An 18,326-nucleotide genomic window follows, 5' to 3' on the forward strand; every position below is an offset into this window, starting at 1 on the left:
AGCTACAGTGCAGCAGTTACTTTTACGCAGCGTTTACGCTTGTAATAACCTTGCGGTATCACTGGCAATACTATACACTTTTAGCCTAATTGCGCCTTTTCAAACGATTCTGCGTGATGCGCACAGCAGTCGTGTCGGAACGCGAGAGATAATTTATCAATTAGATTACTCTGTAAAATATAAGCAATGTTTCTCTCAATTCTTTTATTTTTGTGTTCCAATTTCGATTAACCTAACGTTTTATTGGTTCCTTCTGTCGAGCACGAAAAATAATTCGACTCAATGTGTATCGTGGATCATGATTTTATAGGGATATTTTTCGAACCAATTTGTGATTCGACTTATCTCTTATATGTTGAAAATGTCAGAGCAATAATGGTCCCTATACTGAAAAGGTTTTCCCTCAGAAGAGGATTCTCGATTAAATAGCCAAATCCAATCTACCTTTGCAATCACGTAGGATAATTCGAAATCTCAAATCATTAATTTCACAATCGGCAGAGATATTTATCAGCGGCATATCGAAAATTAAGACTGAACGTTCCAGCAGAGGAAGGAACTCGCGCGTACATCGTTGACATGTCTGATTTATCTGTCAAGTATAAAAGTTCAGGTATCGTGCGCAAGTGTTCCTTCCGCAATTTGTTAATGAATTTTTTTGTGAGATCCACACACGCGTGCGCGCGCGCACTCACACATACACAGAACAGAAGTGTGTCAACAGAAGAACAAGAGTAAGCGTGACGCACGTTCGCCGTTCTGAATTCGCATCCCCCTGACGGCGAAGACAACGACAATGATGATGATGACGATCAAAATAGATCATGTCGGATTATAATCTCGAGCGCGTATACATCATAAGCGCTACGCGGCGTATACACGCACGTATATACGCACGTGTACGTAATGATGCACATGGTTAATGTACAAAATGAAGTTGAGATACTAACGTTATAATTACTCGTCCTTGCCTGCTGACTGATCCCCGAGGTTTCGCTTCCATTCAGAAGACACCGCTTTCTCAACGTCATCGCTTCCAAACGTGACGTCTCATTCTACCGCGGGCCGAAATACTGCCCTCGTGCCGAACGACTCCGGGGGTATGGAAAAAATCGCGCTACATCTCGATAGTTTAACGTCAGCCACGCTTAAATAGCTCCTCCTGTAGCTAGCGAATAAAGAGAAAGAAAAAGAGCAGAAAATTCATCGTTTTCAATTCTCTCATTGGAAATGAAATCAATTTACTCCTAGGTCATCTCTCATTGATTTCTCGGGATCATTAGTCGATATCATTTAGTCCATTTCTAATTACATAATTCTATCTGGAAACACAGTAGTGTCTCTCGATACTAAAACATAGCGCGAGACACCGTGCGAGCTAGCGAGTTGTGCCGGATCGAGATTCTGGATCTCAATAATGGTTGAAATAACTAGGAAAAAATATAAAATTTTAAGATAAAACCAGATAAAATTTTTATATCCAGGAAAAGGTATTTGGGGTGGAGTTTTGAAAGGATGAACCTCCCTGATTTTCTTGTCGCTTGACATATTACTGTATTTTGATGTGCTGATTACAAATATGATAATGAAAATTGGCAACTAGGTCATTTTCAGGGTCAAAAATTAAAAAATCGATTTTTTTCACATTTTTCCGCACGTTTCGCGTGGAAAATTGTGATAATTTGCCGTGCAATCGTGTTAAGCGTTACCACTTACACCCCATCTCCCTCCTCTTCTTTAAGGGCGCACACTTCCATGCGAAGCGATTTTCACCCCACTTCCCCCTCTGCTTAAGGATACACATGAAATGCATGACAAATGTGAAAGATCGTTTTTTAAGTTTTTATTTGACCTTGAAAATGACTCTGTCACCAATTTCCATTATCATATTCGTAATCAGCACACCAAAATACAGTAATCAAGCGACAATAAAATCGAGGGGTTCACCATTTCGGAACTCTATCCGATATTTGTAATTATAATAAAACAATATGAAAAAATGATTTGTTTTCCTCCAGTAAAAATACATGTCATACGTACATGTATTTTTGTTGTCCAAAAATGATTGGATTCTAAGTTATTCGTTTGATAACTTAAAATATAAAATTCTATTTACACAACTAATCGATATAGTTCCATTACATTTCGAGGATGTTTTCCATAAGTTAAGTTTAAATCTTCGAATCCGCATCCGTGAATGTAATCTCTTCTTTCTTTGTCCTCGTGATTTCTGAAGTTACGTAAACGAGGTAACATAACATACGGAAAGATTCCAATCATTTTGGTGAATCCAGATAGATCCAATATGCCACCGAGGAGACTTTTGAAGGTTGAGAAACTATAGCTGAGACTATACATATGGGCGGCCAAACCCACATATGTGGGGTGAGGTTCGTATAAAACGTCGCAGATTAATCTCTTTTTCTCTCGAAGTGTATATCGATTTTAGAAAAAAAAGGATGGTTTAAATAAAAGTTATAGGGTAGGTGCCATTTCGAGAGACATTTATAGAGGCCGCGCTAGTTTTATATAAATAAATAAACGCCACGGAGAGCTTACATCATTTCCTAGGAGTGTCAATGACAAGCTCTCTCTCTCTCTCTCTCTTTCTCTCTCTCTCTCCCCCTCCCTATCCACCCCTTCCCTCCTCTCTCTTTCATTGAACTGTTTAATGTGAATGTAATATTAATTTTTATACAAAAAATAGATATAAATTTTAAGCGCTAATTCCCAGTCAAAGTTAGATGTTATATACTAATACATATAGGTACATCGTACCTACCTACACATATAGGTACGTATTTTAAGTAAATTTTTATCTCAAAAATATTGCGCGCCGATTACTTTCGGACTTTCAACACTATCAATTTGAAATAACATTAATAATTCCTCAAAATCAAATCGTTAATTTGATGCTACTAGCATCTTAAAAAGAACTTGTTATGAAAAATATTACCTCGACCGAGATTTGAATCCATATCTCTAACTGTTCGATCACCAAAGCCTTGACAACATTCTTTGTAATAACTAACATTTATAAAGAATACACATTGAAAGGCAACGTGTGTAATTTATACAATACATTTCATTGTATAGTGTATACAATACATTTTATTGTATAAATTTTTAATTTCAGTTTTTACAAAGACTATAATATTTGATTCCTTGTTCTTCATTTCTTTCTAATCCTTAGAATTTTACCAGTTTCTATCAAAGTATTAGGTATACAACTTAATTCTCAACCCCTACATTTAATCGATTACAACATCTATCCATATTTAAATCTTTTTCCCACCATATATAATAGTATTAAAGCGCCATCTTTCAGCTTTAAAACAAGGTATAATAGTTGACGATGCTGCTAATATACTCGTAATATCAAAATACAGTAGTGAAAGCAATGTCATTCGAAAAGCAGCATTTGAAACACTACCTCTTTTTCACATTTCAACTGAAGAAAAATGCCGGCGAGGCTAAGAAAATGATTTGCCTTAGATGAAAATGCTCTGTCTGGTACGTGTAAAAAGTGATTTCAAAAGTTTCGAGATGGCAATTTCAGTCTCTAAGATGACGAATACCCTGGACAACAACAAAAATTGTAGATCCCATATGCTTGTAACAATTATTGAATAACCAACGCACCACAAGCATATAAGAATATAATAGGTCGCAGGCCTAACGTAAGAAGAAGAAAAAAAAAGAAACATTAACATATTTGTGTTAAAAAGGCCAAAAATTAAATTGTACATCTAACAGATTAATTTTAATCTCGATTTAACTTATTCTTTTTTAAATTTTTTCTAATTCTTAGAACTAAAAAAAGAATGAAGAATTAGTTGAACCAAGATTAAAATTAAACTACATTGATTATAAAAATGAGTATATGCACGTTTCTACCAAAATAATTTAATTTAAATTTCAGTTCAATTTCAGTTCTAACTCTTCATCCTATTCTAATTTTTTTTCGCTAATTCTAAGAATTAGAAATAGATAAAAACTAAATTGAATTAAAATTAAAGTCAATCTACATTGATAGAAACAAGCATTAGAAGAATAAGTTGAATCAAGATTAAAGTTAATAAAAATTTAAATCTACAATGCTAGAAATGAGCATAGGTTAATCAGAATTTGGTCAAATTCCAGGGTTTCGAAATGCCTTGATCCACCACTGATGTCCAAGTACTTGCACACTGACGCACATACGCATTAAAAACTGCTCACGTCACCGACATGATATGATAATCAGTACAAAATAGGGATTTCTAGTGATTGATTCGTGTGACATCCTCGGCGTTTATTTGAAGCTCGTTTTTGCATTTTTCAGCGGTAAGAGATACAATCCGATCCGTCTTAATCTGATACGCGAAGTGATCGATGTAGTGCGTTTCGAGAATTGTCGGAAATTCTCGTAGAAATATCATCGAGACATAAAGCGTAAAGTTAGGCGTAGATTCTTCCCTAGGAGCATTCTGATCGTTTATCTCCGCGAGGTTGGCACACGATAGATGGCCACCGATCGCAAAATTCCATAGAATTCCTATAATTTATAAGAACTCTAGAATTCTGTACACACACGTCGATACTCATAATTATATCCCTTATTACTGTTAGAGATGGATAAAAGAATAAATTTATTCAAATATAATTTCACAAAAAAAATCTTTTTATAATATAATGTATCTTAAAAAATATAAAAAATATATATAGTAATCCTTCAATTTCCTTTTATATACATATGTATGATTAATAAATAATTAATTTATATATATATAGGGTGGCATGAATATACGGCCCCACTCTCGAGATAGAGTGGACTAAACTAAGTAGAAAAGTCCTCTACCATTTTGTAATGCTCGCAATAATTAACGAGATATTAACGTTTAAAAATAACCGAACACGCACGTCCTCTCGACCTATTATTGTCGAAAATACGGCCCACCGAGCGCACGGGCCGCGAAGAGCGGGACTTACCGTCGCGAGTATCTAAGCTCAAATGGCGCGGCGCATTTGCTAGGCCATTCCCGCTCCTCGCGGCCTGCGCGCCGTGTGCTCAGTAGGCCGTACCTTCCATAATAGTAACGGACGGAAATAGTAGTCAGACGGACGCGTGTATTCGGCTATCTTTAAACGTTAATATCTCATTAATTATTGCGAAATGGTACAGGACTTTTCTACTCAGTTTAGTCCACTCTACCTGCTAGGGACGAGTAGGGCCGTGTATTCATGCCATTCTGTATGTATATATATACATATATATGTATGACTAATTAATTTTTAATTGACAAAAAAATATAAAAGTGACTTTTACCAAAGTTTAATTTTTTTAACTTAATTAATGGTTAGCATTTTGTTAATTACAAAATGTAAATATTTTTTATTAATTAATTCAATTGGATTAATCGCAGTTTGTATTTCACCCTAAAGGTTGAAATATAATAAACAATAATAAGAAACAGAGTTCAACAGACAGATTTAGAAACAGGAAATATATTTCGACATATACAAAACCAGACTTTAATTCACAATAAATGAATAAAAATGAGTAATAAATATTCACCATATGTTCTAATAATGAAATTTAATAATGTCAAATAAAAAAATCGATATAGAAATTAATTGAATTTAAGAATATCAGTAAATTAATTGATTTCTTAATAACAACAACGACTTATGGGAAAAATGAATTCTACACCAGTTACTACATACATTTGACTACCTGCTACTATTAGGAGTACAAATTAGTTCGGTTAATTTTTTTGTGTTCAAAAATGCATTTATTTCAAAACAAAATGAATGAACAGATTAATTAAAGTATTGTCCATCGCTGGTTACTACTTTTCCCCATCTCTCAGGCAATTTTCGAATTCCATCTCGAAAAAATGACTCGTCTTTGGAGGCGATCCAATTTTGGAGTCAATTTTCGATTTCTGCGAAAGAAGTGAACCGATGACTTGCCAAATCGTGCTGCATCCTTCGGAACAATCAATAATCAGAAGGAGCAATGTCCGGAGAATACGGCGGGTGCGGTAAAACATCCCATTTGAGCGTTTCCAAATATTTTTTTACGACTTTAGCGACACGAGGCCGAGCGTTGTGTGTGTTGATGAAAAAAAATAACTTTATCATGTCTTTGCTCGTATTCTGGCCGTTTTTTTCGCAATGCACGGCTCAAACGAATCAATTGTAGCCGATACCGATCGCCCGTAATGGAATCGCCAGGTTTCAGCAGCTCATAGTAAACAACACCCTTTTGGTCCCACCAGATACAGAGCATGATCTTCGAATCATGAATGTTCGGCTTTGGTGTTGATGTTGAGGTCGATGGCAACGATTGACTGGGCTTAGCGTAGTATTTTTTCTTCTTGGGGTTGTCGTAGAACATCCACTTCTTATCTCCAGTCACAATCCGATGCAAAAAACCTTTTCTTTGTTATCTTTCAATCAGCTGTTCGCAAGTGAAAAATCGCCTTTCAACGTCTCTCGGTTTCAATTCATAAGGCACCCAATTTCTTTGTTTTTGAATTATTCCCATGGCTCTCGTGCAGAAACGGTTTGTTGAGTTACTCCCAATGATTCTGCAAGCTCCTCTTGCGTTTGATTCTGATCTTCTTCGAGTAATACCTCTAATTCTTTGTCTTCGAATTTTTTTGGCTGTCCAGAACGAGGCTTGTCTTCAACGCTGAAATCTCCATCCTTGAAACGTCGAAACCATTCCCTACATGATTTATCAGTTGGAGCAGTGTCACCATAAACTTCGACAAGCATTCGATGGGCTTCAGCTACACTTTTCTTCCAATTAAAGCAAAAAATTAGAACCTCCCGCAAATGCTGCTTAGTTAACACAAAATTCGACATTTCAAACACAGTAAAAATCAAGGTTTTTGTATGAAACTCAAAGCGATATAAACTGAATATTATTAGCAGATGTCTAACCTCTCTGAAAACGCCAAAATCAGTTGTCACTATGAACCATTCACAACAGCCAGAGCCAGCTTTTGGGAAATTAATCGAACTAATTTGTACTCCCAATAATATTTTAATAATAAGGGGAAGCTGACTACCAATATGAAAAAAAATGCATTTTTTTAATGCATTCCATCTGATCCCGGGACCGGGGTAATTTGACTAAGATTATTAAAATAAAGATTAATGTATTTTAAGCTACATCTTTGGCTACATATTAATAAAACTTTTATAAAAATATATTTTCAACACAAACATTCGCTTCGCAGGGCAAAACAATACTTTTTTTGCAAAATTTGTTCATTTCGTACAATAACACGTCGAATAAGCATAATTTTCGAGATTGGACATGAAAGAACTAAACTTATAACATTTACTACTGAGTAAAATCTCTTTAAAGGAATAAAATTTTGAGTAAGTCGTCAATAAGAGTCGTCAATAAATGAGTCATATAGTTCCATGCTGTAGTTAGTCTACTATATCCATCCGTTCATTTTTTAAAATATTAACAATAAACGATAACAAAGACATCTAAACAAAAAAAATCTGTTGGACTTTATTAAAAACTACACTTACTATCTAAGTAAAAATCAAATATCTCAGACAATCATATACAATTGTAAAACAAAAACTTTAAGAATAAAAATATTTACTTAGGTGTACGATTTTTTAAAATTGTAGCAAAATTTCTATCACACATGTGTTCGCAACAAGATATTACAGCAGACTTTAGCGGCAGTCGCTGCTGCGTGCTCAGACACATTTACGCATGTCTTGCATGTTTTGTTTTTAATGTAGCCTCGATTATTCTACTTACCTCTATATTCAACTGACCCCTATAAACCGCGCGAAAATTGTGTTGTACGTCAAAGAATCAAAATCAATATTTCATTCTGACTTCAACTGAGGCGTACATTTGAGGAACACGGAATTACTGTTAATTAATTCGGCAACTTCGAAACTGGCGCGACTTGTGGAATGGTACACATGATCGATACATTTGTCCCAACTGCCAACAATAACATTGCCGACGTAAATGTAATTTCACTTGCGCGTATAAATGCCCACTCTACTTTCGTGATAATTAGCTACAGTGCAGCGGTTACTTTTACGCAGCGTTTATGCTTGTTCAAGAACCTTGCTTGTTTACGATGTTACTGGCAACACTATACACTTTTAGCCTAATTATGCCTTTTCAAACGATCCTGCGTGTTGCGCATAGCAGTCGTGTCGGAACGCGCGGGACAATTTATCGTTTAGATTACTCTGCAAAATATAAGCAATGTTTCTCTCAATTCTTTTATTTTGGTGTTCCAATTTCAACTAACCTAATGTTTTATTGGTCCCTTCTGTCGAGCACGAGAAATAATTCGACTCACTGTGTATCGTGGATCACAATTTTACTGGGATATTTTTCGAACCAATTTAAGACTCGACTTATCTCTTATCTGTTGAAAACGTCAGAGCAATAATGGTCCCTATACTGAAAAGGTTTTCCCTCAGAAGAGGATTCTCGATTAAATAGCCAAATCCAATCTATCTTTGCGTCACGTAGGATAATTCGAAACCTCAAATCATTAATTTCACAGTCGGTAGATATTTATCAGCGACATATCGAAAATTAAAAATTAAGACCGAACGTTCCAGCAGAGGAAGGAATTCCCGCGTACATCGTTCTCATGTCTGATTTATCTGTCAAGTATAAAGTTCAGGTATCGTGCGCAAGTGTTCCTTCCGCAGCAATTTGTTAGTGGATGTTTTGTGAGATCCACACACGCGTGCGCGTGTACACACACATACACAGGTATGTCAAGAGCAGGACAAGAGTAAGCGTGACGGATGTTTGACGTTCTGAATTCGCATCTCCCTGACGACGAAGACAACGACAACGATGATGGTGACGATCAAAATAGATCATGTCGGATCATAATCTCGGGCGCATATACCATAGGCGCTACGTGGCGTATACACGCACGTACGCACGTATGCGTAATGGTGCACATGGTTAATGTACAAAATGAAGTTGAGATACTAACGCTATAATTATTCGTCCTTGCGTGCTGACTGATCCCCGAGGCTTCGCTTCCATTCAGAAGACGCCGCTTTCTCAACGTCATCGCTTCCAAACGTGACGTCTCATTCTACCGCGGGCCGAAATACTGCCCTCGTGCCGAGCGACTCCGGGAGTATGGAAAAAATCGCGCTACATCTCGATAGTTTAATGTCAGCCACGCTTAAATAGCTTCTCCTATAGCTAATAAAAAGAAAGAAAAAGAGTAGAAAATTCATTGTTTTCAATTCTCTCATTGGAAATGTAATCAATTCACTTCTAAGTCATCTCTCATTGATTTCTCAAGATCATTTAGACCATTTCTAACTACATAATTTTATCTGGAAACACAGTAGTGTCTCGGTACTAAGACATAGCGCGAGACACTACCGTGCGAGCTAGCGAGTTGTGCCGGATCGAGATTCTGGATCTCAATAATGGTTGAAATAATTAGGTTAAATTTATATACCCAGGAAAAGATATTTGAAATTTTGAAAGGATGAACCCCTCTGATTTTCGTGTCGCTTGACATATTACTGTATTTTGGTGTGCTGATTACAAATATGATAATGAAAATTGGCGACAAGGTCATTTATAGAGTCAAATATTAAAAAAACGATTCTTTTCACATTTTTTCACGCGTTTTGTGTAGAAAATTGTGATCATTTGCCGTGCAAGTGTTAAGCGTTACCACTTACACACGAAGCGACTCCCACTCCATCTGCCTACCTATTTAGGGGCGCACGACTTCCACGCGAATCAATTTTCACCCCACTTCCTCCTCTGCTTAAGTACACACATGAAACGCGCGAAAAATCGTTTTTTAAGTTTTTATTTGACCTCGAAAATGACTTTGTCACTAATGTCCATTATTATATTCGTAATCAGCATACGAAAATATAGTAGTATGTCAAGCGACAAAAAAATCGAGGGATTCACCCTTTCGGAACTCTATCCGGTATTTGGAATTATAATAAAACAATATGAAAACATGACGAAATTTGTTTTCCTCGAGTGTATGTCATACGTACATGTTATTTTGTTATCCGAAAATGATTGGATTCTAAATTATACGTTTAATAGCTTAAATTATAAAATTCTATTCACACAATTAATCGATATAATTCCATTGCATTTCGAGGATGTTTCCATAATTTAAATTTAAATCTTCGAATCCGCATCCATGAATGTAATCTCTTTTTTCCTTGTTCTCGCGATTTCTGAGTTTTTATGAGGTTACGTAAACGAGGTAATATATAATAATATACGAAAAGGTTCCAACCATTTTGGAGAATCCAGATAGATCCAATATGCCATATGAGAAGATTTTTGAAAGTTGAGAAATATAGTTATAAAACTATACATATGAGCGGCCGAACCCACATATGCGGGGCGAGATCCGTATAAAATGTCGCAGACGTTAAGACGAATTAATCTCTTTCTCTCTCGAAGTGTGTATCGATTTTAGAAAAAAAAGGATGGTTTAAAAATTATAGGGTAGGTGTCATTTAGAGAGACATTTAGAGGCCGCGCTAGTTTTATATAAATAAATGACGCCACGGAGAGCTTACATCATTTCCTAGGAGTATTAATGACAAACTCTCTCTCTCTCTCTCTCCCCTCTTTTCCCTCCCTCTTCCCTCTCTGATTATGAACAAAGAGGCACTAAATTATTTTCCCTCGATTCTCAGCTGTTTTGCTACATAATGACATAATTAAATGTAGACAAAAAACAAAAGAAGAAGATATTCATAGTGCAGAGAATCTATCTTAATTTCCAACTGTCACAATTGTTCTAAGTGAAGAAATGAAAGCTTCCATTTCTATTTGAAGTGAAGTATTTTTGATAATCATGATAGAATAAAATGAAAAACGATGTCGAGAAAATGACGTCGGTTTATTTGACATCATTTTTCAGATTATTGTATCATAATTACTAAAAGCAGGACTTAATTCTGCAAGCAGAATAGCAAAGAAAAATTGCTGAAGAAAGCAAAGGGCTAGGCCATTTCGTACTATCCTATCTCTCTGTTTAATACATGTTTCAACTGAATCGTGTCGCACGAAGGCCGTAAGAGATTGATCGATAGTGATGACGTAAAAGAGCTCCTGAATTGTCATTTATCGCCGGCCTTTAAGGGCTAACGTTGACGTCGTCAACATCAACGGAACGTCACGCGGAGGTGGCACCAGATTCCATGAACGTGTATCACCTATATCGTTGATATCGACGCGAACGGTTATCAACAAAGTTCAGCCATCAAAGGCGTCTAATTTCAACTTTAACCCTTTCCCACCCACGCCAGCGTGTATAAGTCCTCCGCTCATTCCTTCTTTTTCCGCAGCGCGGCAACCTTCTCCCGCATAAGATTCAGATGCAATTACGCAATACGCAGTAAAAATACATCCGCGGGAAATGTCAGTGGAACGATTGGAATTAAACGTTTCAAGGATGCTGCGTTCGTTCAAAAGGTTCTGCATGCTCGCATGAACCCTTGATACGAGAGCAGCACCTCTTCCCTCGGTCTTCGTCTCTTTCAACAACGGTAATGACGATAATGTCCCCTGTTAGAAACTGCGTTATCGGTATATTCGATTGAACGCATTTTCCTCAAGATATTTCCGGTCTGACATTTTTCCAATCGTTGTATTATATATAAATGTCATTGCTCTAACGATGTTTATCGCCTTATACACGACAAACGTTTCGAGACAATTTATGAACTTGTGATGATAGCGAAAAAGGAAAAGAATTTACAGAAAGGACTTCAAGTCAGCAAGATTTTTAAGAATATATACGTATATATGTCATATTTCAAAGCATTACTAAAAATATATAAAGTTCACTAATTGTTATATTATTGCATATAAGTATATGTATAAAATTTGAGCACAATTCTCTTGTTGGTTAAAAGTTATTCAATTTTTTGCCAATCTTGATTGTTGCGTTGTTTTATTAGTTAAATTTCATAAGATCATGACATTACAAGTTGAATCTAATTTTATATATACAATATGTGTGTGTGTGTGTGTGTGTGTGTGTGTGTGTGTACACACTAATAAACTAATAAAAAATTTGTGCAAAAGGTCATTTATTTACTTATTTCACCCTTCAGTCACATCTCTTGAGAATTTTATATTAGTCACACAGAAGGCAAAATGATCCGAATATTTTTATTGATTGCTGTATTTACAGCAATCTTTTGTTCCTTAAAATCATAAAAGTTACTAAACATATTTTTTTTAATTGTAGAATGCAGTGGCTTTTTAAAGAGAAAATTTTTAATTTTATCAAATTTAAAAAAATCGCAAAGGCTGACGTTCAAGGAATAATATGCGATATATATTGAAGTTCCAAAAGGGTATTTTACTTTGGATAAATAGCAATTTAAGTCCCATTTTAAAAAAAAGATCTTAAGAATATAAAGTCTCACACCCCTGAATCTCAGATGATCACAAAGAGTTGGAAGTTATTTCACTTTTTATTTGTTTCAGAACGCAATTATGAAAAAAATTTTTTCGCTGACATGATTTTTTTAACTGATATCTTTAGCAGTTAGCTAATATTGAACAGTTAAAACATCCTTAACAAGATATTCCGTTAAAAATTAAGTTAAAATTAAGTTAAAATTGTTGAAAAGTAAAAAAAAATTAACGAATCTTTAGAAACATTGATTGTTGCGAACATAATTTCTTTTCATTTCCATTACGAACAACATTTCGGAGATTTTATCTGATCGTAAAACAATCAGATCGTCGAAAAATAACTTTTATGCTTCCAAATACGTCGAATGCGTCTTACGTAAAACCGGTAAAGATAATTTAAAATGTTTGTCGTTGTGGTATATAAAATAATACCATTTTCGATCGTAGTGGATTTTAATTGACCTGGGTAGAATTAATGATGTCACATGCGTCGACTATTGACGTTACATGCTCTACCTATTATTGAAGCAGGCAATCATTTTTACCTACCGACCTGGCAACTAACCTGAATTTTACTGGGAAAACTTTAGAATTTTAAACGAAGAATCCTCCTTAACTTAGAAAAATATTAGATTCCGAGATAGGTCCATACAAAAATCAAAATTATATGAGTCTTAATTTACGAAGTGATACGGAGTGTCTTCCTAAAGTATATCTTTCTATTTTTGACTGCCTTCTCTCTGTCTGTCTATAAATTTTTAACATTTGTTTACTTCCTCCCTTACTTTCGATCTACAATAATGCTCGACTTACAGTTCGCATTATTAAGTATACAAACACGCAGATAGAAGTGTACATGAATCGTAATGTCTTCCTATAACATGCCACCTATTAACAGATATGAATATATGCAATAATTGTTTTGAAAAAAGTAAAATGATAGTGTCAATTTGCTATTGGCCTATTTTTTATCGAATATTGATTAATACGATCCTATTTCGGTCTATCATATACAGAGAAGGTTGATGAAACATTATACAATAGCCTTTTCAATTTTGGCATTTAAATAAAGGTTTGGACATTCATTTTAACATCAAAAATCATCACACAAAACAATGAGGCGAATTTTAAACAAATAATCAGAAATTGTATTTATTAAGATTTATACATTATAATATTTATTCAACCACACGGAAGATGAGCTCTTGACGATCGAAACAATCGTTCGCGTTGCGAGAATTAATTGTAATTTTAAAAACTCAAACTTTTTTTTATTTAATAATTAGTATATTTAATTTTAAGTTGTTATTAATTGTAGCTCATTAACAACCACTCAGTTTGGCTCATTCCTTTTATCGCATAATATAATATTTGATATATTTTCTTCTTTTTCTAAAAAAAAATCAAAATTCAATACAAAAAAATTAGAAAGAAGAGGTAGAAGTGTAAGTCGCCGCAATTTCCGTCACACGATGACGTTCAACCGGCTCAATCTCTCGAAGTCTAACCTAACCTCTCGTCGATAAACGTGGGCTGGCGAGTGATTCTTCTCTCCCTTCCATCGCCCCGAGAGCGCCGATTCAGAGCACGACTCGCTTGTTTTAATTCGCCTTAATCGCGACGTCACGTCCTCTTCCTTCCGCTTCAACTCACGTGCGGATGTGAGCTTAACTCACCGAACGGGTATAGGGTAGGGCAAGAGAAGAGAGAGGAGAGAATCGACCATTACACAGGCCGACCGCCTTTCGACATCGAAACTACATACATGTAGTAAGATACGACCGGCGTGACGGAGGCATTCCAATAGACTTGAATAGATCGTGCCGATTTGTTTTGCGCATGCGCACGAGATCGAGTCTCCGCGCGTCTTTTCGAGATAAAAATTTCAGAAAGATGAAGGAATCGATGACAGATATCGAGTAAACTCCCATTCCGATAACGCATAGAGCGACCGCGACCGAATCAATTTGCAAATACAGTAGATTTCTCAATTCTCTGTACGTTCGTAACGCGACAAACTAAATTCACATTTTCGTTCAAAAATTCTATATTTCGTACATTTGAATTTCAGTTGGAATAATATTATTGTAACTACATCATACATTGTTGTAACTACAGTAAAAATCTTAAAAATTAAAGACAAAAATATATAAAGAAATAGGAGTCTCACAGCGTGGTACTTTGTGCGTAAATACAATAATAAAAATCTTAAAGACAATTAGTTATATTGTAAACAGCACTTATACACAGATGATGTACGTGTCATTGACCGCTACATCAATCTCACTCACATATGCCACACATAGAGGAAAACTCCCTATTATGAAATAGGCGTCTAATTATGAGATAATGGCGTTTCTGCTAAACTAATAAACGCTAGTCTATTAGTTCCACCATGAATTTGTTGCTCTTGAATTGAAAACTATTTAATAGAAAATTCATTATTAGATCATGCCTGTAGTCATTGTAAAACAAGATTTTACAATTTGAATGTCTTCAAGTTTCATTGAGATGAGTTTCATCATAAGACAAGTTTCATTTAAACCTTGTTTATTATTTAATAAATAAATATTTGGCAATAAATTCTTCATATAGTGATAGAATAAGGTCGTACTAATAAAAAAATACGGGATATGTTGAAATGTTTAATTACAGAAAATTTAATGATCGTAAAATCGTGGATAATAAAGACGTGGAAATCGTAATATGAGATATCCAGAGTATTCCTAATATGAATTAACCCATGCTCCTATGTTATAGTATAAATCATTGCTAAAGTATAATAAAGTATAAATGTACAATAATAAAGTAGATAACAGGAATGATCATCAAGTGCCAGCTTTTGCGTGATTTAATCCTGGAAAATGATTTGCAAATTTATAAACGAAAAAAGAAGTAATTGTTATACAAAAATTATTGCGTTTAACCGATAATAGACGGCTTTAGGGGATCCCCTTAAAGGGATAAATCATAATTTTTTGTATAACAATGATTTTTGTCCTCTTTTATGGATTCGAAAATTCTTTTCAAGGATTAAAGTATGCGCATTAATACGTGTATGTGAGGTGGAGTTTATGCCAAGAACAACAAATGCCAGAAAAAATTTTTCTTAAGATTTCAATTTCGAAATTTTTTATCGTTCTCGGAATAAATTCCACAAATTACAGACATGTATTAACGTGTATACTTTAATCTTGGAAAAAGATTTTTGAATCTGTAAAAGAAGAAAAAAGTAAGTCCTTGCAAAGCACGTATTACATTTCATTTTAGGAAAAATATTATATATTTTTTCTACACTTTGAATCTTAATTCCAAACTCAATATTGTTCGTTCAAATAATCTGAATCCCGCCTCACGCTTATTTTCAATCTACAAGCTGTAAAACTTTTATATCAAGCAAATGTTAACCTCAGGTGATAATTATACGTGCCAGAAAAAAGGAATTTTTTAATAACAAATTACAATATAAGGTCTATTATATTAATTAAACAATGTTAAGATGATAAACAATAACATATTTTATTATTCTACGATGACATTTTTAACAGAACATTTTGAGTTTTACTTAACCTTCCTCAGCCGTGTATAAATTCAAATTACTTTCTATGTTTTAAAAATTCGCAATAATTATAATAACTTCATCTCACTTTCTGTTACGACTTTTCCATTTATTGTACACCATAATACTGAATTAATAGTCATGAAGTCAAGGTAGTATAAGTCCAGTTTTTTAGAAGCCAATTCTTCGGTTACCAGCGAGAAATGGTGGAATCAATTAATTAAAATTTTCAATGTTCCAAAGTCAATAGCAAAATAGGTGTACATAGTGTACATGGAATAACGATCAAAAGAGACAGCAAATGTAACGATATTGTAGCGACTGTAGTTCTTTATCGTATATAAAGACAAACGAATGTAGGTTTTAGACAAACGATTATAACATATTATAGAGAGTATAGTTCTTTGGCGCACAAACGACAAATGTTAAATGATGATTGATCACCTTGATTTCATGACTATTAATTCAGGAACATTAAGATATATTCGTACAACAAATAAAAAAGTAATAGAAAGTGAGATGAAATTATCTATATATTAATTATATTAATATATTAATTAATTATATAATTATATACATAATTATTGCAAATTAAAAAAAAAAATTTTTAAATTATCACGTACAAAAATATATGTATATTAAAATATTTGTCATCAGATATGAACTATTAAACATTTTATTATTACACTAACGCACAAAGTATCACATTGACTTCTCTATGTATTTTTGTTTTTAATTTGTTAAATATCGAGTTCTGTATTTTATTTAATTTTTTTCATTATTGTTAAATCTGAAAACTATCAAGCATGCAGTATCTCATATGCGCATAAAAATAGAGTTTTGAGAAAATACGTGGCTCATAAAAAGAAGATTTTTACACGTCTAATTTTGGGAGGGCTTCGTTTGCAATATTGCACACAACAATATTGCATACACCGTATTGCACATACGACAATTTCTGTACACAGCGTATTGTACACACGACAATATTGCACACAGCATATTGCACACACGACGCTGTTGGCCTAGTTTACATCGTGCACTTGATATGCGTACTAACTAGTAACTTTCTATTAAATTATTTTAATTTTAGTTGTATTTTAAGAATGATATACTGAATTGATATATCAATCATATTGGTATATCAATATACATCAAAATGATTACTTAAATACACATATTATGTATATGTTTATACGTATCGCCGAAATTAAAATAAAATGCAGTGCTAACTTCTTATTGAAAATCGAAATCAAATAATTCTGAGCAACTTAATAGCTTTATTTTGTGAATACCTAAAGTTCGGGATACATAAAAAACAATTTTGACACATAATAAAATTTATTTAAAAAAAAAATTAATCAATTTTTTTATACAGTAGTTCTGTCACACGTTAATTGTCATTCTATCTATTTCGAAAAGTTCTCAACAATTAAACCCAAAAATAAAATATGTATTTAAAACGAAATTTAAAAAATTAGTTGCAAAAACACGTATCTCTTTATGTAGTCATTCACTCGTTTTGTGACTTAATATTTTTCGATAGAACTTGTCGAAAAAATGCCCAGAACTCTAATCGACGTTGCACTTGAATTCTATCATTGAAAACTTTCTAAGTCCAACGTCGAAAATTTTATTAAGAGTTCTGATTGGAGTTCTGGGCAGTTCTTGACGAGTTCTATCGAAAAGTATTAGATGACAAAGTGATTGGATGGCTACATAAGGAGATACGTGCTTTTGCAATCAATGTTCCAAATTTCGTTTTAAGTACATATCTCTTTTATTTTTGGGTCTGTATTAGTTTTAATAGTTGAGAACTCTTCGAAATAGATAGAATGACGCGTGACTATTGGAAGAACTATTGGATAAAAAAGAGCCACCGCAAAATTAGATGCTTTTTCGTCCGTTTTCTGAACCTCTAATTTTGAAGCAAATATTATGCTAAATGATTAGTCATGATGAGTTTTTAAGGAATGGATGAGTAAAAAAATACCGGAAGATCTTCCACGGGGGATTTACGGGGTTTTAAAATTATTTTCAGATTTACGGGGGGGTTTTAGAGTTATTTTCAGTTATATTTATAATAGTGTTTTAAAGGACCTCTATCGTAAGAGAACTATTCATGAAATATGTTTAACTATAATATATTAGTGTCTATCCTAGATCCGCTATTTTGAATTTTGAAATTTAGATTTTATATTCGTAATCAGCGACCTAAAAAAACTGTCATAAAACAATAATAATTAAGACTTTTTTTTATATCTTTCAATATTGGTCTACCATATTGCCTTTCGCCTTTTTGAATTTTTAAATTCAGACTAAATTCGC

General features: G+C 34.0%; 1 protein-coding gene and 1 long non-coding RNA gene across 4 annotated transcripts in view; both read right to left on the reverse strand.

Moving 5' to 3' along the window:
- The window catches only part of Cbl (E3 ubiquitin-protein ligase CBL), a 54,065-nt gene that overhangs the window by 26,277 nt on the left and 9,462 nt on the right, over positions 1-18,326 (reverse strand). The gene's annotated exons all lie outside the window — the stretch shown is intronic.
- Positions 200-16,632, reverse strand: LOC147910404 (uncharacterized). The gene is made up of 2 exons (XR_015544290.1): positions 13,953-16,632; positions 200-13,831 (listed from the first exon to the last, which is right to left on the reverse strand). It is a non-coding gene; the product is annotated as an uncharacterized LOC147910404 (long non-coding RNA).

This window comes from Acromyrmex echinatior, chromosome 2 (assembly GCF_024713525.1).
Source record: "Acromyrmex echinatior isolate Ae372 chromosome 2, ASM2471352v2, whole genome shotgun sequence".
In the NCBI taxonomy this organism is placed as follows: domain Eukaryota; kingdom Metazoa; phylum Arthropoda; class Insecta; order Hymenoptera; family Formicidae; genus Acromyrmex; species Acromyrmex echinatior.